General features: G+C 37.2%; 1 long non-coding RNA gene across 1 annotated transcript; it reads left to right on the top strand.

Annotated features, from left to right (window-relative positions):
* Window positions 1–783: 783 nt before the first annotated feature.
* LOC116410848 lies at window positions 784–1,299 on the top strand. Its single transcript, XR_004222678.1, has 3 exons — window positions 784–950; window positions 1,033–1,064; window positions 1,217–1,299. It is a non-coding gene; the product is annotated as an uncharacterized LOC116410848 (long non-coding RNA).
* The last annotated feature ends 13,638 nt before the right edge of the window (window positions 1,300–14,937 follow it).

The following is a 14,937-nucleotide window of genomic DNA, read 5'->3' as shown; positions in this document are numbered from 1 at the left end:
AATAGCCTAATGCCCAAATATTTAAAATGTGCTTGCATTTTAAACAAGTTTCTATTATCTGTTTAGTAACAACCAACAAAGCCAGTGAGAAACAGGAATATGCCACAGAAGAGAGCAGAAGTCAGATGAGTAGGTGTTGCATTTTGCTATGTTACGGGTGCAGTGTGCAATGACTTTGCATGTGTGCATCCCCTTGGTTTACTTATTGGCAAATTGCTGAGATGATCAAATGCATTTGGTAGTTGATAGTAAATTCAGGCACTAATGATCTTTCCTTCTTATGCTCCACAGAATTTGGCAACATGACAAATACCACTCTCTCAGAATTTGGTAAATATATTGGATTTTTGCAGTGATATAACAATTCATGATGCAGCTGAAAGTGATCCTTTCCTGTATTTTATAGCCTTTTCCTTAGTACAGGTATGGGACCCATTATCCAGAATGCTCGGGACCAAGGGTTTTCCGGATAAGGGGTCTTTCCGTAATTTGGATCTCAGTACCTTAAGTCTACTAAAAAATCAATAAAACATTAATTAAACCCAATAGGATTGTTTTGCGTCCAATAAGGATTAATTATATCTTAGTTGGGATCAATTAAAAGGTTCTGTTTTATTTCTACATAGAAAAAGGAAATGAGTTTTAAAATTCTGAATTATTTGATTAAAATGGAGTCTATGGGAGATGGGCTTTCCGTAATTCGGAGCTTTCTGGATAAAGGGTTTCCAGATAAGGGGTCCGATACCTGTACTTGTATCTAATCAACATTTATTCACCACTTTGTCATACAATGTTTTCTTTTCAGAAGACATCAAGATACTGATGACAAAAATGGCAGAGAAGAACAATAAAAATGTAATAATTATTTGTTCAGTGATAGGCAGCACATTATTTCTTATCATTATTATTATGCTGTGCCTGCTAGATGCCATTTCGGATGTTAAACATGCGTAAGTATTGGTTTTAGCTTTTCTTTTTTCTGTTGTGTTTCTTTTTCAAAGATTTAATGTTCTACTTTTATAACATTTTCAGGACCACTGACAAACTCATTGAAGCTGAGGAAGGTAAATATATTACAATAAGTTTGTATGGGAAACGATACTGAAATAATATACTCTATTTGGGAATAAATATGGGGAGGCCGATTTATCAGTTTTCAAGATTGCAGAAAAACACAATTTCTAATTTTAATACATTTGTGTCTCTGTTGTTATAGGACGTGTTAACAATCCAAAATAATAAAGCAAATATATAGTAGGAGGTATCATCCCAAAGAAAAGTTATTTGTTAAGGAGGTGAGTTCTCCTTGATTCCTTATCTACTTTTTTAACTCTGTAACATCATAATCTATGTCATGATTTAACTTCTATTATTTGACAAAGAATATATAGCTAAGATTTAATTTTTTTGTCTTTTGTAATATTGTATCATATTTTTATATATTTTAAAATGTCATTTAATATGTCAGCTGAAGGGAGAAGAAACCAGCCAATTAGAATTAAGCTAAATGGCAGCCCAGACCAACAACAAAGAAAACAACAAAAAAAAACAAGGAAACATTGAGGCTTAACCAAGTTGTATGTGACGTTGTTTCCCCGAGCAGTGCCCTTTTGCTATTGGATACAAGAGGCCCAGTGGGGACAGGGGGGCAGGGACTGTGGATGACTCTCCTGTGTTTGTTCCCAGGCCCCTGAAGTTACGTTACTGGGGGAAACAATCTTTATAATAAAAAAAAAGATAGTGAGTGTAGAGTGTCGTTTTTCTCTATTTCAAACCAGTATTGTATTATTGTTTTCACTTTTGTACCATTATTTCATAGTGTTATATTGAATCAAATTAATTTTGATTAATATGTAACTAAACATATCAAAATTAATTGGCTTACATCTTTATACATATGGGCAAGAACCAACTTGCTAAATGGTCTGTCAAAATGATGATGATCCATTTATTTGCAGTTACTGAGCCAGACATTTTGTATTAACCTTCTTAAATGAAAACAAAAGTCTAACTAAAGACGTAGGCTAGAAATGTTGTAAATTATGTTTTTGACTTCTGTACCAGTCCAAGGCAACCACAGCCCTTTAGCAGGGGAGATTTGTGCCTCCAAAGATGCCCCAGTAGCTCCCCATCTTCTTTTCTGCTAATTTACTGCACATGCTCTGTGCTGCTGACACTTACTGAGCTTAGGGATTGATGTACAGAATATTAATGTCACATTATAAGGCTAATTAGTAAATAATATAGATAATTACCTCATGGCAGTTTTCAAATCAGTACAATTAGCATCAGAAATGAATAATCAGCCCTGTAGTATCACCCTCTATACACAGACAGAAACCTAATTTTCTCCTTTATAATTTGCGACTACCCCTAAACTTAACTTCTCAACAGCTGCTCAGAGCACACTGAGTATGTGTTGTCACTGGCACTTCTAACAGAATCCAAGATGGGGAGCTCCTGTGACAACTTTGAAGGCCTGGATAATTACTACTATAGAGATGCTGAACCTTTAGGCTGGTTCAATAAGTTCAGTAAATAAAATATGGCATTTCTACATTTCTAGCTGTATTCATTTTTAGGGATTAATTTTCCTTTAAATATTTTGGTAATAGTGTTTACTCATGAAAGTACTCTTTTATTGCTCCTGCAGCATAATTTAATGTAGGTTTTATATTATTTTTAGATTAGCGAGGAAACCCAAGATTACCCATGGGTGCCTAATCTTCTTATGGGCCATGGCCCTTAAACTTATGACACATGGGGAGGGAATCGGCTGCAATAACTCTTTCCTACTGCAGGCAACTAATCTCCTCCAATACATGGTGTTAAGTTTTTATGATGTCGCTTTGAAGTTTTCTCGAGAGGCAACTTCAGAGAAACAATTTTGGGTGATTTCAGAAAAAAAGCCCCTTGTATGCTTTCCCACTGACGATTTCCATTATTCCTGTGGGAAAAAATTCCAAGGAGATTAGTCACCAGTGGTAGGGAAGATTTACCATGGGCAACTAATCTCCTCCTGTGTCACTTACTGAATCCTCTGTGAAAAGAGTCACTGCATTTCTTGCTGCTGTTGTGTATACATGGACTTCAGCATTAAATTTCCATTTCTCAGCTTAAACCCCCAGCCCTGGGCGGGAGCCTATGTAGCTCCTCTCTCCCTCCCTTTTCCCTCCTCCCTGCTGTATTTCATGAGAACTACAAGTGAGCAGTTGGGTTTAACCATGTATTTTCATACAAAACCACTTTTATTTTATTAACAGACTTGTTTTGTATGTAGGAGATCTAGGGATTGGCCTCTGTTCTACTGTCACAAAGTGTGCACAGTTGTTATACTTGTGGGACAATATGGGGTTTCCATTTGTATTTGGAGGTAGACATGGGTGGAATAGTGTGTGTATATAGCTGGTTTAATGTACACACAATGTGCCTAATCTTAAGACCTTGTATGTTTTTGGCAGATAGGTACTTCCCACATCCATCGCTCCTTAGTCTCTTAGTCTGCATTACTAACAAAAACTATTACCTTTACCTGCCCCCAAAGCTTTTTGGAAGTTTTAAAACCTAATCTGTTCTTGATCCATGCACAAAAGTATTGTTTCCTATTATAATAAAACTACTTTCTATGTCCAGTTAAAATGGTTTCTTAGACACAGTAATAAATGCTTCTCCTTTTATTTCTATTTTCTTCCCTATTTCTAGGTTCTTTTCAATTATATTAAGGTCCTCAAATTTATCAAGTCACTGTTGTAATTTTAAATATTTATTCTGAAAGGAAAGCGCTTTTCCATATTTCATTAGGCTAGAATTGAGTGCATCAATCTCCCCTTCATATGGTTTACAGTGTATTTCTTCATGTTCCATCAAGCTTGACTTTAACATACAGTATATAAACAAAAGTCTAGGACTGTTCCTTATCTGTCATAATTTTCAATTACTAATACACTGGGAATGTCACGGTCGGCACCCTAAACCAGAACAGATGCCAAGTTCCCTTGTCTCGGCTCGGCTTCACCAGTATTGTGACCGCCTTTGGCTTCGGGAGGAGCCCTCAGCTACTCAGATGCCACCTGGACTTAACGAGAGGAACTAGGCAGGAGTTCTGGCAAGCAAAGGGGCACGACTATATATAGAGTCAGTTAGGCCGAAGATCACGGTACAAATAGGGTTAAACAAGTTCGTAGTCAGGCAGGCTGGGTCGAGGCAGGCTGAAACCAGGGATCGTCAGACAGGCAAGGGTCAACCAGATAATCAAGCAGCGGGGTTAGGCAAAATCGGAGTCAAAAGGTACAAGCCGAGGTCAGGTTACAGATTTCAGAATAGTCAGGAACAGGCTGGGTCAAAACAGGAAAAATACGAACAGGAACAAAGGCACAAAGCTCAGGAAGGCACCAGAATCAAATTCTATCATGGGCAATGAATGTAAACAAAAGTCCCTTTAAATAGTTTGAATTTCGCGCCATTGTGCGCTGACGTCATGACGCCAGCGTGCGTGCGCCTTTAAATTGCGGAAATGCGCGCGCGCGCACACTTAGGAAGGAGCCGGCACAGAGGGAGAACGGCGCGGTGGGCGTCCCCGCCGCGCTGGTAAGTGTTTTATTACAGGGAAAATCTGTATGTGTGGGTCATGTTCGATCATTTTATTACATTTATATTTTAGGAAAGTTAAAACTCTTACGTACAGTAGATCCAATAAATCACAGTTTTACTGTCTAAAACAGGGGGCTCAAACTCAATTTACCTGGGGGCCGCAGGAGGCAAAGTCAGGATGAGGCTGGGCCGCATAAGGGATTTCACAAAAAATTGGCTTTCAAGGGATAATGCAAGGCACGGCGGGCCATTTGCGGCCCTCGGTACAGTATTTTGTGGCCCGCACCAACGCCTTCTCAAAAGCAATGAATGGATCGCAATTTTTATTGCGATTCAAGGGATAATGCAAGGCACGGCGGGCGGGAGCTGCTGATTGCGGAAATGACATTATGCCATCATAATCATATTATGGGAAGACGTTCTGTGTGCACAATTAGCTCCTTAGCAGCTAATTGTGCACACAGAACGTCTTCCCATAATAACTGTTATGATGGCATAACGTCATTTCCGCAATCAGCAGCTCCCGCCCGCCGTGCCTTGCATTATCCCTTGAATCGCAATAAAAATTGCGATCCATTCATTGCTTTTGAGAAGGCGTTGGTGCGGGCCACAAAATACTGTACCGAGGGCCGCAAATGGCCCGCGGGCCGCGAGTTTGAGACCCCTGGTCTAAAATGACATGAACAAGGCATGTATTTAAACAAGGGCCATGGCTTGTTATCAAAACCTTTTCAGCAAAAGAGTACTACAAACTGCAGAATGATATTGGGCTAGAAATGTCATGTGTGGTAAATACTGTACTGGTCCAGTGGTACAAATGGATTTATCCTTAAATATTCGGCTTGAATGCTGCAAATTGTAACATTTTTTAAAAATTATGATCATTAAGACACTTATCCATTGATATTTCAATGCTTCAGTTTTCAATTCATTTTTAGTTCACTATTTCAATGCTGTGACACAGGGGCATCCACAGAAAATTTTCCAAACCAAAAGCAACTTGAATTTCTAGACTAAGCCTGTATACAGATACTAAGGGAATGCCAGCAGGAAATTTATTTATTGGCAAAGTCCAGAAAGTCTTTAACAGTTTCCATTATAATAGACACCTGTCAAAACCAACTGTCTGTTTTTTTAAAGTTTTACCACTAGACACATTTTAGTGAGCCTCTGCTCAACATAGTTAGTCACAGCTTTGCCCTGAAGGATGTCACCAACCCGTCCCTCTAATGTCATCACCCAGCCCTTTAGCCTGGCTATTGCTGCACGTGAAGGTTGGAACCCAAACTTCCATAATTGTGTTAGTAGAGGGACTGTTTAGTAAAGAGTATAAACCATGAGAATGTGCTGCATAAAATAATAATAGGACATAGTATTCATTGAAAGACAGTCCTATTGGTTAAATTACCAGGGACAGTAAAAAGCCGTTCTGGGCAACTTTAAGAGCAGAAAGGCTGTAGGTGCCAAATAGGCCCTGGGGCTACATTAAATACCTGCATTAGGAACTTGGGAACACTAATGGACTATTCCTAAATAAACTACGTTATGCTAGAATACAAATATACACATATATTAATTATCTAATACAGTGACCACAACCAAACTTTGGTAGGCACATATTAAATTTCCATGGGCTTCTGGTGCAGTGACACCAAAGCTCATGTGGACCCATGATCGGTTTAAAAATACTGTACACAATAGCAGTCAATACATTGTTAAAAAACTAAAAGATCAAAAGATCAAAAAAGATCAAATCTGCATCCCTTCAGGCTGCTGTTGTACTACAAAACTCAACAACTAGAAAGATAGCTTTGTAAAATAACAAATAATGGGGTGGGGGGTGTCAATTTCAAAGCCTCACATAAATCTATTTTAAAAATCTATTTTTTCTAGAATTTCAGCATCATTGTGTCTGACACAATTGTGCTCAATGCATCAATATTGCAACTGCACACACACTTAAATTTAGTGCCTGCCATATGTATATATGTATCTTATCTTCAAGCTGTAGGTCTGGGGCATGTGCATACAGACCCACGTATATAGTGGTGAGCTCATCTACTATTGCAAATATACACCAATATTGGGCAAGAGAGTGACCAGTGACCCATAATGAAGTGTAGGGAGCGTGGGGCATGACAGAGCCGTAGGGGGATTTAAGCCACGCCCAGCTGTTAAGGGATTGGTGGGTTCGAATGATGCAGGCAAGGGTATAAATAAGGGGGATGGATTTTCTCCCGCTCACTTCCATCTTAGGCAGTACAGGAAAATGCCCACCCTCCCTCCCTACACAGGTGAGTTAGTATAGAAGTTTTGAAGCCGGGGTAGTTGAGTCCGGGAACCAATGGTTGCATAGTTATCGGTGGTTGTCACGCCTGGCACCTCAGGGGTAAGGAGGTGTATCAGGAGGTGAAGTGTTTGAGGAGTAGGTGGTTCCGGGATAGGATGGCAGCTGGCAGCGCGAGTGGCGTTGTGCAGTTATTGGATGGTTGCGGTTGTTTGTTATACAAACGTTTCAAGTTAGGTTTATCATATGTTCATGATATGTTTACCATAATTTAATGTTATGTTTTGATATGTTATCATATGTTCAGGTTATGCCATTTGCTTATGGTATGTTCTAAATTAAAAGTCTATTGTTAATAAATGTTCTGTGGCCCTTTTCATCCAAACTGGTGTCTGTGTAATTTATTTGGGATCCATGGGACAGAAGGGAGTGGTGTGGTAGGTGGTTAAGGGGCAGGGCAAAGTCCCAACGATGCGCCTGTCATGATATGTGCATCTGTTCATGAGTAGGTGTGTGCTCTGCCTGTTAAATCACAGTTCTGCTTTGGCAAATTGCAGTGGATTCAGGTGGGTTTTGCATGTTTCTGTTTCAACCAGCAGTTACTTAGGTTTCCCTAGTAGAAAAACTCAATAGACAGATGTCTTTTTTTAATTTGCTTCAGCAAATAATATTAAAAACACAATAACTACATTGATACAAAGCTTGGTTTGATGTATTTTAAACAGATAAACACTGTTCCTCTTTTCAACATTTTATTGCATTGGCATAGGCATGTATGTATGTTTGTAAACCTGTCTTTACAACCACAGCAACCACAGAGTTCAGTCATACCAGTATAATTTTAGGAGAAATTAATTTACCCTTAAGTCTCCTGTATAGCAATGGCCTTAGATACAGCAATATGCTAAATAAAGTGCCACTTTTGAAAGCAGAGGACTTCTAATTTTAAAGAGAATAATAAAGGAACAGGAGTGAAGCTGAATACATCAGGCTGTGAATGCACATTCCTCAATAATCTCTCTGCAGAGCTCCATGGATGCCATTAACCTTGAAAATACAATATTATAATTTCAGGCATGCTGTCTACAGATCTGTGAAGCTATATTCTTTTTAGTTTGTGAGTGCTATAGCTTTTCACAGCTTTTACAGCAACCTGGATTTCAGCATTGCAAAAAAAGCTAAGAACACTAAAGGTTTATAAAATATACATGAAAAGACAGGACTGTGAGAGAATTTCAGAAGGGTTTCAAAATTTATCTTATCGAGAACACTGACAAAGTTGAAGTAAAGATATTCATAAAAAAGAAAACTCTGCTATTTTCATTGTCATCTAGGTTTACACCTTACATCTTAGCTTGTATTATATTTCAGATTTAAAAGATTGCAAGTATATTTAAATTAATTTATAAAATTTGTTCTTGTACAAAAGAAGTAGCATAAGTATTTAGCATGAAGCACATATTGCAGTTTAATCCTTTGAGTGCTGCTCATCGTGGGTGCAAAAAGCATCACACATTACTATAGGGGAAAATAAACCCCATAAATGTAGAATCTATAGCACTAGCTTGCTGGTGCTTCTGTGTCAACTCTATAGTTACTAGGGAACTTCTAACACACAAAATCCACCTAAAATCCTTCCGCTTTTTGGCAAAACCTGCCTTTTTGGTGGACTACATGTGAAGGATGTCCTCCCTAAATATAGACAGTTAGAAAATATGCACAACTGCAATATGATCTGAGAGAGATAAGGGGATTTGGGGGCACAGATTATGTCCTAATAGGGAAAACAAGCATTGGTGCTTTACCCAGACACTCTTTAGGTGGATACTTAAAATAAGCAGCTAAAACTAATGTTACTCTGGGCATTTTAACCACTGTCATCAAGTGGAAACGAGAAAGGCCAAAAGTCCATTCTGCTATTCACTGATTCCCATACTTGTGCCCATAGTTGTTCTTGTGCCTGAAGCAAATAGTGGTGACAGATATTGGAATAGTGGCCTGCCAGTCACAGCAATGTGTGCTTCAGACACAGTGTTTCAAATAATATGGGAAGAGAAAGATGAAAAGGGATATTGTGCCTGCCAAAATTCTTCTACTCATTTATACTCTCTTTATTTTACAATTAGCAAACACTGGTTGAATGGGTGTTTATGAATCAAAAGCAGATGAAATATCAGAGCAACTTGTACTGTACATGAACTACCGCACTTACACGATTGGGCTTTTTGCTGCAGGACTGCAGTTTTGAAAGATTAACATTTGAGGTGCCTACTGTACTTAAAATTGTTTACTGTTTATGTATACTGCAATGTATGTATAACAGTAAAAATGTTTAATGTGCAACAAATGGTTTCAGTCCTGCCTGGGACCTTTCTCAAGACCAAGAAGAGTGCAAATTTAATGTTTCTGTGGTGAGTTTCCACAGTGGAAAGTTCTGAGGGAGGACCAAAATGTCAACCTAATAAATATGCACTTTTCTTTATTTATTAAGACCCATGAGTATGCCTTTTTCCTACTACAGGTATAGGAAACCTTTATACAGAAAGCTCCCAATTAGGGAAATATTTTAAGCATATAAATCTATTGTTCAATATTTTCTTTGTAATATTACATTACATTACATTAACATTTATTTATAAAGCGCCAACATATTCCGCAGCGCTGTACAATAAGTGGGTTACATACATTGGACATACATAAATAAAAACAGTACCTGTACTTGATCCTAACTAATCTTAAAGGGTTTATTTATTGTTTAAATTATTTTTTAGGCATGATAATACTAATTACAGATATATCCCTTATCCATAAAACAGTAATCACCAACCTCTAGTGGTCCAGTCTGGCTGGTACCTGTATTGTTTAAGGTGAACTCAAAAATGCTCCTGCCACAGCACAATAGTATTCAGAGCGGTATACAAAATAAATGGAGATAACCTGAGACAGGACTATGCTGCACAAAGATAAACTGAGGGGTACCACTACGTTTCATATTACATGTTACAGGTAACATGCAATAAATCATTGTGCAGCATAGCCCTGCCTTATTCAGAAAACCTCAGGTCCTAAGTATTCTGTTAATAAATCCTTTAGCTATATATCAAAGTTGTTTGTTTATATATATATATATATATATATATATATATATATATATATATATATATATATACACAGACACTCAAATATGCAAAATCATAATGAACAAAAATCACACTTTCAGTCATATATTATTAACTTAAATGCTACGCAGAACAGTTTGATGTACTGACAGTTCTGTTAGCCTTAATCTTTTGAATTAATCACACATCAAACATATAGAAAAGCAGCTAATCTTGGCAAAATCAATAATAAAAATCACACTTATAAAAGCAGCTAAATATTTTATTCCATTTTCAAAGGTCTTAGCAAATTGAAATCCCACTTAATAGTGTAAGGGTAATAAATTTAATCCTTCAAGCAGGAAATCTTCTGAGCTTTAGTTTGATAGGATTTAAATTTTCTACTCATGGAATGAAATTCTAGTAAATGAAATAATTTACTTTCATAATTTCTTTCTTAGCAAAACAAAAATAGTTTATCTGGGATAATACTATTCTATTCATTATTTAATAGATGGAAGAAAGTCCATATTAGTGGATGAAACAGCTACAGTGTAATTAGTAATATGGGTGCCTTCATGCCTTGCAAACAGTTAGCATGGTTAATTGTAGCACTGGGTATACAGTCTCCAGCAGCCACTAATACAAGCTAAATTTCAAAAGAAAATGAAATTGTTTTTTTTGCACTTAACTTCAGGTAATTATGTGACATTGATATTGTGTTAGGACTATGGTACTAACTTAATCATTTGAGAAATAGCCTCTATCTGGCTGTCGCCATTTCCTATATTGAAAGGAACCCAGTCATAAAGCTTACTGCAATGTTATTGTGACAGGAAGCTAGAATATAGTTAGTTGATACTTTGCACTTCACCTGTGGTAAGAACCACTCGCATCATTATACAACACAAATGTAGCTGCAAGGTGCTGGTAACTAGGCTGTTTATTTAGCAGTACAGGAGCAAAATATGTCTAGGAGCAAAGTGTTTTTAGCTATGAAGTAAGGCAGATTAATTAATGTTTGTTGTGGCGATGGACTGCTTGTGGTATAGTGTGCCATAAAATATAGCAGTTGTAGTAACCTCTGCTTGTGTGGAATTATTATGTGCTCATACGTATTGTTTAAGCAAATCTACTATGGAGTTGCCTCTTTAAAAACAGTTGTTGTTTGGGTACTTTTAGTGACAGCCTGTGGAGTATTCTGATAAACAGAAAATGGCACAGTCTTTGCTCACTGGCAACTGACTGTTTCATCCAAGCTTTCTTAAATGTTTAAACATCCCATTCAGCAGCACCATTTGAAACTGGGTGAGAAGGTTGGGTCAATTTGTGTCTGATACCATTTTGTTTAAAACATACTGGAATTCCTGAGATGTGAGATGGTGTCCATTATTAGAAACCAACTCTTTTGGCAAAGCATAGGATGCAAACAAGTTACGCAACAAAAAAAATTGGAATAGCTGTCTATAACCACTAGGAATGTTTGCAGGTTTATTTTGGCATATACAGGTATAGGACCTGTTATCCAGAATGTTTGGGACCAAGGGTATTCCGGATAAGGGGTCTTTCCGTAATTTGGATCTTCATACCTTAAGTCTACTAAGAAATCAATAAAACATTAATTAAACCCAATAGGATTATTTTACATCCAGTAAGGATTAATTATATCTTAGTTGGGATCAAATACAAAGCACTGTTTTATTTTTACAGTGAAAAGGGAAATCAATTTTCAAAATCTGAATTATTACATTAAAATGGGGTCTATGGGAGACAGGCTTTCCATGATTCGGAGCTCTCTGGATAGCGGGTTTCCGGATAAGGGATCCCATACCTGTACAACATAGATTCTTCCCCAGGGTGATGTAGCTCATATCCATGGGTGAAGTGGTGCAGTGACTGGCTGATTTTGTACAGAAGCACAAGCAGCACACTGACTTTCTATAACAAACATTTCTATATCCTGACCCAAACCTAGACACCATAGGTAACTAAGAGCTTGTGCTTTTATCCTGTTTACAACTGGCTGGTCCTCATGGAGTTCATTTTGGGGGTATGACAACCCATATCCCCCATAGTAAGCAACCTTGAGCTATGGAAAGCTCATCTCTCTTTTCAAAATATGGCTTAAGCATTTTGACAAAGCTGTAGTTGGGCCAACATTTGGAAGTATGATCCCACACTTTAGTCAGGATCATGACTAGTCCCAGCTGCAATATCTTAACAAGAAGTGCTCAAGTAGCACTCAGAATTGCATTTAAAGTGCAGCAAATGTTGGGATGGCAGATTTTGGGCCAGGAATGGCCAAAAGTTGTTTGTGGTCAGCGACCAATGAAAATATCCTTCCTTTTACTCCAAAAATTATACTCCGCTTCCTCTTGTTCAGCAGCTAGGCCGACCTGATAGGGAACTGAAGCCTGTCTGTGCTTGTGTGAGTGTAGGGCTGTGATTGGCTCTCCCCCTCCTACTGTGCTTCTGGCAGGGACCGTCAGGACACGCCCACTCTTCATTTCACACTGGACGGAGAAGTGATAGGATCTATAGGGAGCTCCAATAAAGGGGCCATTTTTACAGAGAGGATTAATTTTTAGCACAAAGTGAAACCAGCACCGTATATTATTCATAATTGCCTACAAAATTTGCTTTTTTCCCATTTATCCAATATGTCTCCTTTAAGATATTTATATTCAGGTAGTCAGTAATGCTTTTTCCTTTTTTAAAAACGTATAGGAAAAGTTCATCTTTAAATTTACTTTTAGACTGGCTTATTCGTAGCAACATTTAATTTTTTAATGGCTTTTAAATTTCCTTCCTGTTTGCGTTTTTCTATATTGCAATTATATTATGCTATATGACCCTGGCAGCCAAAATACTGAAGTTTCTGTTTCCCCTTTATTATTGTTATTTTTTGTGTTTTTTTAATGGGGCCTAGCATCCAAATAGCTATAGAAGTTCTTAAAAGCTGCCGAACAAGAAGATATCAATTAGAAAAATACAAATGATTGCATGACGCTATTGTCTATTGTCTATCACACTAATGGCAGATTTATTAATATTATCCTATTATCCTTATTTAAGTCCAATTATATTGTCATCCAATATCGGTGGTCACCAAATGTCACAGAGAAAGAACAATTTTTTTCTTCTGCAATTTATAGAGCAACAGAATATATATTCCAAATGTACAAAAGGTCGTTACCAAAAAAGTCTTTCCAATCAAGATCTAATAAAGTGCAAAAATCAGCACAAAAAATATTCATAGCAACTTTTACTTACTTTCTAGGGCAAAGTTTTCATAGAGCCATGTAAATCTGCAAAATGATGCTCCCATACAGTCTAAATGTTTTTGACAGCTTCAGGCAGTCAAATCTTTTTAGGTGCAAAAAAACTTAAAGCTGCCTAAAGTGGTAAATAGATGGATTAAGCGAAGAGTTGATCTCTGAAAGATACTTTCAGACTTTACTGCATGTCAAACATCAATGTTTTAAGAACAGTACAACTAAGAACTGGTCGCACTGTTCTCTTGCTGCCTTATGTTACAAATTGGACTTTAACCTGAGGCAGATGTCAAGCAGTATTGTCAGTGACATACTATTACATCTAATTTAAACTCAACAGATCTACAAGATGTCTGTACTAGTAAATTGTTAGGCTGTAGGAAACATGCCAGTGTGGTAGGCTTTGCTCCAAATTGTTTTTGCTTAATATTGGTGAATCTATAGTTTCATAATTTAGGAATTTCTGTGGTGTATCCCACATGAAGCAACCTAACAAGTTATAACTGCTATAGAGAGTTCAACTGTAGCTTTCTTGAAATAGGTGACAGTGTCTGGGACAGTGTCTGGGAGGCAATTGTAGCTTAGGTAAGCCTAAAACTGGAGGCTGAGCAAAACAGCTTTCCAAAAACTAGGCAAAAATAAAATGCAAAATAGCTAAAGATTTACATAATAATATTTTCACTAGGTATGGTGGCTCTTTAATAGACAAATGTTTATTAGTATGCAAATGACATTGCATGGTAAGGAACACTTAGAGGGAGAATGGGATTGTAAACTTGTGCATTCGCAAAGATACACATATTCTATACCTCAATATCATACAATATTCCTGTGGCACAAAAACATCCAAGCTGCTAGTTGTCTATACAACCCCATATTCTAATGAAGGAAAGGAAGCTTGTAAAGCTACATAGTAGCTACATACTCACATTTTAGCTTGTCTAAAGAGTTGTGCTGGTAAAGGGAAATTCAGGTTGGATGACTTCTGCAGCAGAAAGTCCAGGCCCTCATACTTTCTTTAATTTCTATAATGATAGTTAGACAAACTGTTAATTTCTTTTATACACTAAAGTAGGAGCTGTTTTTGTTTGTATTGTTTGCTTGCATTTGTTCAGTATACTGTAGAAGTCAATAGTAGTAATTTATTAATAAAAACTACACCATAAAAATCATGACAGAATCCCTTTAAAGAGATATTGACACCAGAAATGAAACCTTTTTTACATCTGTCATAACATTGTCTTTGCATGCTATTTATAATTTTGCCATAAAAGTACTTGTCCAAGCTTTTACATTCCCTATCTGATCCCCCATGTTTCTCTATGAGGGGGCGGCCATATTTGTGCAGCAGGAGGCCGTTAGCATTAGAAGCTGTAACTGACAGGCTGAGAAGGGACAGTCAGGTTGGCAAAACAGTCAGGTTTTGGGATTTCAAGTAACAATTACATACAAAAGCAGCCATATCAGTAAAAAATGATCAATATGACCTATAGGCAACTTTTTATGTAGATTCATATTTGAAAAAGTTGTTTTTTCGTGTCAGTATCACTTTAAGAAAGAGGTGATGTGTGGGTGAAAAAGCAGTGTGCAGAATAGGAGTTTTTCTGCTGCTTTATTTGAAATAAATATATGATTACTATATATTGTAAAAAAAACATGTTGTGTTTCTGTGGCAATGTTACAGAGT

The sequence above is a fragment of the Xenopus tropicalis genome, chromosome 5 (genome assembly GCF_000004195.4).
Source record: "Xenopus tropicalis strain Nigerian chromosome 5, UCB_Xtro_10.0, whole genome shotgun sequence".
NCBI lineage: Eukaryota > Metazoa > Chordata > Amphibia > Anura > Pipidae > Xenopus > Xenopus tropicalis.
The sequence above is the reverse complement of the archived record's forward strand: the minus strand, read 5'-3'. Positions and strand labels throughout refer to the sequence as shown.